The sequence below is a fragment of the Lolium rigidum genome, chromosome 5 (assembly GCF_022539505.1).
Source record: "Lolium rigidum isolate FL_2022 chromosome 5, APGP_CSIRO_Lrig_0.1, whole genome shotgun sequence".
Taxonomy (NCBI): Eukaryota; Viridiplantae; Streptophyta; class Magnoliopsida; order Poales; family Poaceae; genus Lolium; species Lolium rigidum.
This window is the reverse complement of record NC_061512.1, coordinates 72284085-72292595: the sequence shown is the minus strand read 5'-3', so window position 1 is coordinate 72292595 and position 8511 is coordinate 72284085.

The window sequence follows — 8511 nt, the reverse complement described above, 5'->3', positions numbered from 1 at the left end:
TTGGGATGCCTATGTCAGCAGGGGATCGAAAGAAAAAAGCAAAGTTCCCAGAAATCAGCGGTCAAAAATAAATCCAAGAAATGAAATGTTTATTGTTCATAGAGGCTGACATGTGGGACCCACGAGCCAGCAGCGTCCTCAACGTTTCAAAGGCGGCGGGGGATCGAAAAAAAGGCAAGTGACCATATATCGAGTGCCAAAAATAATCCAAGGAAAGAAACTTTTATTGTACATAGAGGATGACATATGGGTCCCGTTTTGCGGGAGCGGTCTCACATTTTCCAAGGCGGCACGGGATCGAAAAAAAGAAAGGAAAGGTTTATCGTTCGAGAGAGGCTGAGATGTGGGACCCATGGGCCAGCGGTGTCCTCTTAGTTTCAAAGGCGGCGGGGGATAAAAAAAGGCAAATAGCCGGTAATTAGGGTCAAAAATAAATCAAACAAAGGAAACTATTACTTGTTCATAGAGGCTGACGGGGACCCATGAGCCGGCGGCATCTCAACGTTTCGGAGGCGGCATGAGATCGAAAGAAAAAGGCAAATACCAAGAAATTATGGGTCAATAATAAATCAAACAAAAGGTTTATTGTTCATAGAGGCTGACATGTGGGACCCACGAGCCGGCGGCGTCCCCAACGTGTTAAAGGCGGCGGGAGATAGAAAGACAAAGGCCAAAAATCAGTTGGTAAAAAAATCCAAGAAAAGAAACATTTACCGTTCTGAGAGGCTGACATGCGGGACCCATGAGGCGGCGGCATCCTCAACGATTCCAAGGCGGCGGGGGATCAAAAGGGGTCAAAAATAAATCCATCATAGGAAACTTTTATTGTTCATAGAGGATGTGGGACCGACACTGCCGGTAGCTTCCTCATCGTTTCAAAGGGGGTAGGGGATCAAAAGAAAACGGTAAATAGCCAGAAATTAGGGGTAAAAAATAAATCCAATGAAGGACACTTTATTGTTCATAGAGTATGACATGCGGGACCCTCAAAGGCGGCATGAGATCGAAAGGAAAAGGAAAGTGACCAAATATCAGGAGCCAAAAATAATCTAAGAAAAGAAACTTTATAGTACATAGAGGATGACATGCGGGTCCCATTTTGCAGCAGCGGTCTCAATGTTTCCAAGGCGGCACATGACCAAAAGAAAAAGGAAGTAGCCAGAAATAAGGGTGTCAAAAAATCCAAGAAAAGGAATATTTCAATTGGGCTGCTTCTGGCCATCTGGGCCTTCAAACTATCCCGTTGGACGCCTTTTGATTCGTACAATTTCAGCCCATTCCAAAACGAGGAAAGTCTAATGCCTCGCAAAGAAAAAAAAACAAGGAGATTCGGCATATAAGTTTGTTTATGTAAAAATAAAGATTTAATTTATCCCTTTGCAATAGCTCGAGCAAAATACAACATTTATTGTATGCAAAATAATCAAGATATCACATGTTTCTTATACGGGGAGGCTGACATCGGGGACCCATGCGCCAGCAGCGTCGTCAACATTTTAAAGGCGGTAGGGATGGAAAGAAAAAATAAACCAAAAATCTGTTGGTACAAAATCCAAGAAAAGAAACATTTTCGTTCTGAGAGGATAACATGCGGGACCCATGAGGCAGCAACATCCTCAGCGTTTAATGTTAGAGGCTGACATGTGGGACCCGTGAGCCAGCGGCGTCCTCAACGTTTTAAAGGCGGCGGGAGATCGAAAGAAAAAATAAGCCAAAAATCATTTGGTATTCAAAATCCAAGAAAATAAACATTTACCGTTACGAGAGGATGACATGCGGGACCCATGAGGCGGCGGCATCCTCAACGATTCCAAGGCGGCGGGGATCAAAAGAAAAAAAGGAAATATCCGAGAAATTAATTAGGGGTTCAAAATAAATCCATCAAAGGAAAGTTTTATTGTTCATAGAGGATGACATGTGGGACCGACCACCATATGAGCGTCCTCATCGTTTCAAAGGGGGCAGGAGATCAAAAGAAAAAGGCAAATAACCGGAAATTAGGGGTAAAAAATAACTCCAAGAAAGGAAACTTTTATTGTTCGTAGAGGATGACATGCGGGACCCATGAGCCAGCAGCTTACTTAACGTTTCAAAGGCGGCATGAGATCGAAAGAAAATGGCAAGTGACAAAATATCAGGATCCCAAGATAATCTAAGAAAAGAAACTTTATTTACATAGAGGATGACATGCGGGTCCCATTTTGCAGCAGCGGTCCCAACGTTTCAAATGCGGCTTGAGATCAAAAGAAAAAGAAAGTAGCCAGAAATTAGGGGGTCAAAAAAATCCAAGAAAATAAAGTTGATGGACATAGAGGATGACATGCGAGTCCCATGAGCTAGCAGCGTACTCAACGTTTCCAAGGCGGCGGGGGATCAAAAGAAAAAGGAAATAGCCAAAAATCAGAGGGTGAAAAAAAAACAAAGAAAATGAACTTTTATAGTACATAGAGGATGACATGTGGGTCCCATGAGCCAGCAGGTTCCTCAACGTTTCAAACGTGGCATGAGATCGAAAGAAAAATGCAAGTGACCAAATATCAGGAGCCAAAAATAATTCAAGAAAAGAAACTTGATTGTACATAGAGGATGACATGCGGGTCCCAATTAGCGACGGCGGTATCACCGTTTGAGAGGCTGCACGGGATCGAAAGAAAAAGGCAAGTGACCAAATATCGGGAGCCAAAAATAATCCAAGAAAAGAAATTTTATTGTACGTAGAGGATGACATGCGGGTCCCATTTTGCGGCAGCGGTCTCAACGTTTCCAAGGCGGCACGAGAACCAAAAGAAAAATGAAGTAGCCGGAAATCGGGGGTGAAAAAAATCCAAGAAGAAAGATTTCAATTGGGCTGCATCCGGACATGCGGGCCTTCGAACTATCTCGCTTGGCCTTTTGACTCGTACAATTTCAGCCCACTCTAAAACGGGAAAGTTCGAATTTTCTAAAAAAACAGGAAAGTCCTATGCTTCGCAAAGACAAAAAAACAAGGAGATTCAACATATAAGTTTGTTTATGTAAAAATAAATATTTAATTGTCCGTTTGAAATAGCTCAGAGCGCAATACATTGTTTATTGTCTGCAAAATAATCAAGATATCATATGTTTCTTGTACGGGAGGGCGACATCGGGGACCCATGAGCCAACGAGCGTCGTCAACGTTTTAAAGGCGGCGAGGGGATGGAAAGAAAAAATAAACCAAAAATCTATTGGTAAAAAATCCAAGAAAAGAAACATTTTCGTTCTGAGAGGATGACATGCGGGGCCCATGAGGTAGCAGCATCCTCAGCGTTTCTTGTTCATAGAGGTTGACATGTGGGACCCGTGAGCCAGCGGCGTCCTCAACGTTTTAAAGGCTGCAAGTGATCGAAAGAAAAAATAAGCCAAAAATCGTTTGGTCAACAAAATCCAAGAAAATAAACATTTACCGTTCTGAGAGGATGAGTGCGGGACCCATGAGGCAGCAGCATCCTCAACGATTCCAAGGCGGCGGGGGAAATATCCGAGAAATTAATTAGGGGTTCAAAATAAATCCATCAAAGGAAACTTTTATTGTTCATAGAGGATGACATGTGGGACCGACACTGCCAACAGCGTCCTCATCGTTTCGAGAGGGGCGGGAGATCAAAAGAAAAAGGCAAATAACCAGAAATTAGGGGTAAAAAATAACTCCAAGAAAGGAAACTTTTATTGTTCGTAGAGGATGACATGCGGGACCCATGAGCCGGCGGCTTACTCAACGTTTCAAAGGCGGCATGAGATCGAAAGAAAAAGGCAAGTGACAAAATATCGGGAGCCAAAGATAATCCAAGAAAAGAAACTTTATTGTACGTAGAGGATGATATGCGGGTTCCATTTAGCGACGGCGGTCTCAACGTTTCAAATGCGGCTTGAGATCAAAAGAAAAAGAAAGTTGATTGTACATAGAGGATGACATGCGGGTCCCATGAGTCAGCGGCTTACCCAACGTTTCCAAGGCGGCGGGGGATCAAAAGAAAAAGGAAATAGCCAAAAATCGAGAGGGTGAAATTTTATTTAAAGAAAATAAACTTTTATAGCACATAGAGGATGACATGCGGGTCCCATGAGCCAGCAGGTTCCTCAATGTTTCAAACGTGGCATGAGATCGAAAGAAAAAGGCAAGTGACCAAATATGAGGAGCCAAAAATAATTCAAGAAAAGAAAGTTTTATAGTACATAGAGGATGACATGCGGGTCCCTTGAGCCAGCAGCTTACTCGACGTTTCAAAGGGGCGAGGGGATCAAAAGAAAAAGGCAAGCCAAAAATCAGCGGGTGAAAAAAAATCCAACAAAGGAAACTTTTATAGCACATAGAGGATGACATGCGGGTCCCATGAGCCGACGGGTTCCTCAACGTTTCAAACGTGGCATGAGATCGAAAGAAAAAGGCAAGTGACCAAATATGAGGAGCCAAAAATAATTCAAGAAAAGAAAGTTTTATAGTACATAGAGGATGACATGCGGGTCCCATTTAGCGACGGTGGTATCACCGTTTGAGAGGCGGCGGGGGATCAAAAGAAAAAAGAAATTGCCAAAAATCAGAGGGTGAAAAAAAACCAAGAAAATGAACTTTTATAGTACATAGAGGATGACATGCGGGTCCCATGAGCCTGCAGGTTCCTCAACGTTTCAAACGTGGCATGAGATCGAAAGAAAAAGGCAAGTGAAAAAAATATGAGGAGCCAAAAATAATTCAAGAAAAGAAAGTTTTATAGTACATAGAGGATGACATGCGGGTCCCATTTAGCGACGGCGGTATCACCGTTTGAGAGGCGGCAGGGGATCAAAAGAAAAAAGAAATTGCCAAAAATCGAGAGGGTGAAAAAAAACCAAGAAAATAAACTTTTATAGTACATAGAGGATGACATGCGGGTCCCATGAGCTCGCGGGTTCCTCAACGTTTCAAACGTGGCATGAGATCGAAAGAAAAAGGTAAGTGACCAAATATGAGGTGCCAAAAATAATTCAAGAAAAGAAAGTTTTATAGTACATAGAGGATGACATGCGGGTCCCATTTAGCAGCAGCGGTATCACCGTTTGAGAGGCGGCAGGGGATCAAAAGAAAAAGGTAAGTGACCAAATTTGAGGTGCCAAAAATAATTCAAGAAAAGAAATTTTTATAGTACATAGAGGATGACATGCGGGTCCCAATTAGCAGAAGCGGTATCACCGTTTGAGAGGCGGCAGGGGATCGAAAGAAAAAGGCAAGTGACCAAATTTGAGGTGCCAAAAAAAACTCCAAGAAAAGAAAGTTTTATAGTACATAGAGGATGACATGCGGGTCCCATTTAGCGACGGCGGTATCACCGTTTGAGAGGCGGCGGGGGATCGAAAGAAAAAGGTAAGTGACCAAATTTGAGGTGCCAAAAAAACTCCAAGAAAATAAAGTTTTATAGTACATAGAGGATGACATGCGGGTCCCATTTAGCAGACGGCGGTATCACCGTTTGAGAGGCGGCGGGGGATCGAAAGAAAAAGGCAAGTGACCAAATTTGAGGTGCCAAAAAAACTCCAAGAAAAGAAAGTTGATTGCACATAGAGGATGACATGCGGGTCCCATTTAGCGACGGCGGTCTCAACATTTCCAAGGCGGCAAGGGATCAAAAGAAAAAGGAAGTAGCCGGAAATCGGGGGTCAAAAAAATCCAAGAATAGAAAGAATTTTGGTTCATAGAGGATGACATGCGGGACCCATGATCCTGCATCGTAAACGGCTCGATCGGAGAACGTTGAACGAGATGGCGCGATCGAGAAAAAAAACAATGCCAGAGAGGCTGCCATCTGGGCCCTACATCCCTCGGCGGTGCGGATTTGCGTTGACTCGGCCGGTGAACCTGAGATTTCGAGATGCACCACGTCCCGGGCCACCATACGCGACGTTTTGGCCGCTTTCGTTGGGCTAGGTGGCCTCAAAAACGAGAAAAAAAAGAGTTTTGACATGCACCACGGAGGGACCCAAAATCGTCGGCCATGGTACACCAGCAACCACGGCGCGACTTCAACTTCGTCGGCCATGGCAACTTTTCTTGTAGTGCATCATATGAATCTCAATCATGTAAGGCAGCTCATGAGATTATTGTATTGAAGTACATAGGAGAGAGATGAACCACATAGCTACCGGTACAGCCCCGAGCCTCGATGGAGAACTACTCCTGATGTCTACGGGAGCTTCTATTCTTGTAGACAGTGTTGGGCCTCCAACAGCAGAGGTTTGTAGAACAGCAGCAAGTTTCCCTTAAGTGGATCACCCAAGGTTTATCGAACTCAGGGAGGAAGAGGTCAAAGATATCCCTCTCATGCAACCCCGCAACCACAAAGCAAGAAGTCTCTTGTGTCCCCAACACACCTAATAGGTGCACTAGTTCGGCGAAGAGATAGTGAAATACGAGGTGGTATGAATGAATATGAGCGAGTAGTAACGAGCGTGTAGTTGATGGTGGTAATATGGTAGCGATAGTAACGCGATGAAAACGAGTAAACAAGCAGCGATAGCGATATTTAGGAACAAGGCCTAGGGATTAGACTTTCACTAGTGGACACTCTCAACATTGATCACATAACAGAATAGATAAATGCATACTCTACACTCTTTTGTTGGATGATGAACACATTGCGTAGGATTACACGAACCCTCAATGCCGGAGTTAACAAGCTCACAATTCAATGTTCATATTTAAATAACCTTAGAGTGCAAGAAAGATCAACACGACTAAACCAAGTACTAACACGAGCATGCACACTTGTCACCTTCACACTATGTAGGAGGAATAGATCACATCAATACTATCATAGCAATAGTTAACTTCACAATCTACAAGAGATCATGATCATAGCATACGCCAAGTACTAACACGGATGCACACACTCTGTCACCATTACACCGTGTAGGAGGAATAAAACTACTTTAATAACATTGCTAGAGTAGCACATAGATAAATTGTGATACAAAACACATTGCAATCATAAAGAGATATAAATAAGTACTTCACTACGCCATTCATAACGGTGAGTAAGTATTCCGTGAAATATAGCCTAAGAGACCCACACGGTGCACACACTTGTCACCTTTACACACGTGGGACAAGGAGTCTCCGGAGATCACATAAGTAAAACTCACTTGACTAGCACGGTGACATCTAGATTACAAGCATCATCATATGAATCTCAATCATGTAAGGCAGCTCATGAGATTATTGTATTGAAGTACATAGGAGAGAGATGAACCACATAGCTACCGGTACAGCCCCGAGCCTCGATGGAGAACTACTCCCTCCTCATGGGAGCAGCAGCGGTGATGAAGATGGCGGTGGAGATGGCGGTGGTGTCGATGGAGAAGCCTTCGGGGGCACTTCCCCGCTCCGGCAGGGTGCGGAACGAGAGACTCATGTCCCCCAGATCTTGGCTTCGCGATGGCGGAGGCTCTGGAAGGTTTTCCGTATCGTGGTTCTTCGCCTCAGGGTTTTCTCGACGGAGGCTTTAAATAGGCGGAAGGGCAGCGTCAGAGGGTCGAAGAGGCGGTGGCACCATAGGCTGGCGCGGCCAGGGCCCGGGCCGCGCCACCCTATCATCTGGGGCCCACGGGGCCCCCTCCGCGGCTCTCGGGTGTTCTGGATGCTTCCGGTGAAAATAGGAACCCGGGTCTTGATTTCGTCCGATTCGAGAATATTTCGTTACTAGGATTTACGAAACCAAAAACGAGCAGAAAACGAGAAGCGGCACTTCGGCATCTTGTTAATAAGTTAGTTCCAGAAAATGCATAAATATGACATATAATGTCTACAAAACATGTAGATATCATCAATAATGTGGCATGGAACATAAGAAATTATCGATACGTCGGAGACGTATCAACTCCCTCCTCATGGGAGACAGCAGCGTTGATGAAGATGGCGGTGGTGTCGATGGAGAAGCCTTCCGGGGGCACTTCCCCGTCCCGGCGGCGTGCCGGAACAGAGACTCCTGTCCCCCAGATCTTGGCTTCGCGATGGCGGCGGCTCTGGAAGGTTTCTCGTACCGTGGCTTTTTCGTATCGAGGTTTTAGGTCAGGGACCTTTAAATAGGCGAAGAGGCGGCGTCAGAAGGTCAATGAGGCGACGACACGCTAGGGGGGCGCGACTCCCCCTCTGGCTGCGCCGGGCTATCGTCTGGGGCCCACAGGGCCCCCCTCTGGCGACTCTCGGGTGTTCTGGAAGCTTCGTGGAAAAATAGGATGCTGGGCCTTGATTTCGTCCGATTCCGAGAATATTTCCTTACTAGGATTTCCGGAACCAAAAACAGCAGAAAACGGAACGAGGCCCTTCGGCATCTCGTCAATAGGTTAGTTCCGGAAAACGCATAATAATGACATAAAGTATGCATAAAATATGTAGATATCATCAATAATGTGGCATGGAACATAAGAAATTATCGATACGTTGGAGACGTATCACGTGCTCGCAATGAGAAACTTGCACACCATCTTAATTTTGTCCTACCAGCCGGTGGCAGCCGGGCC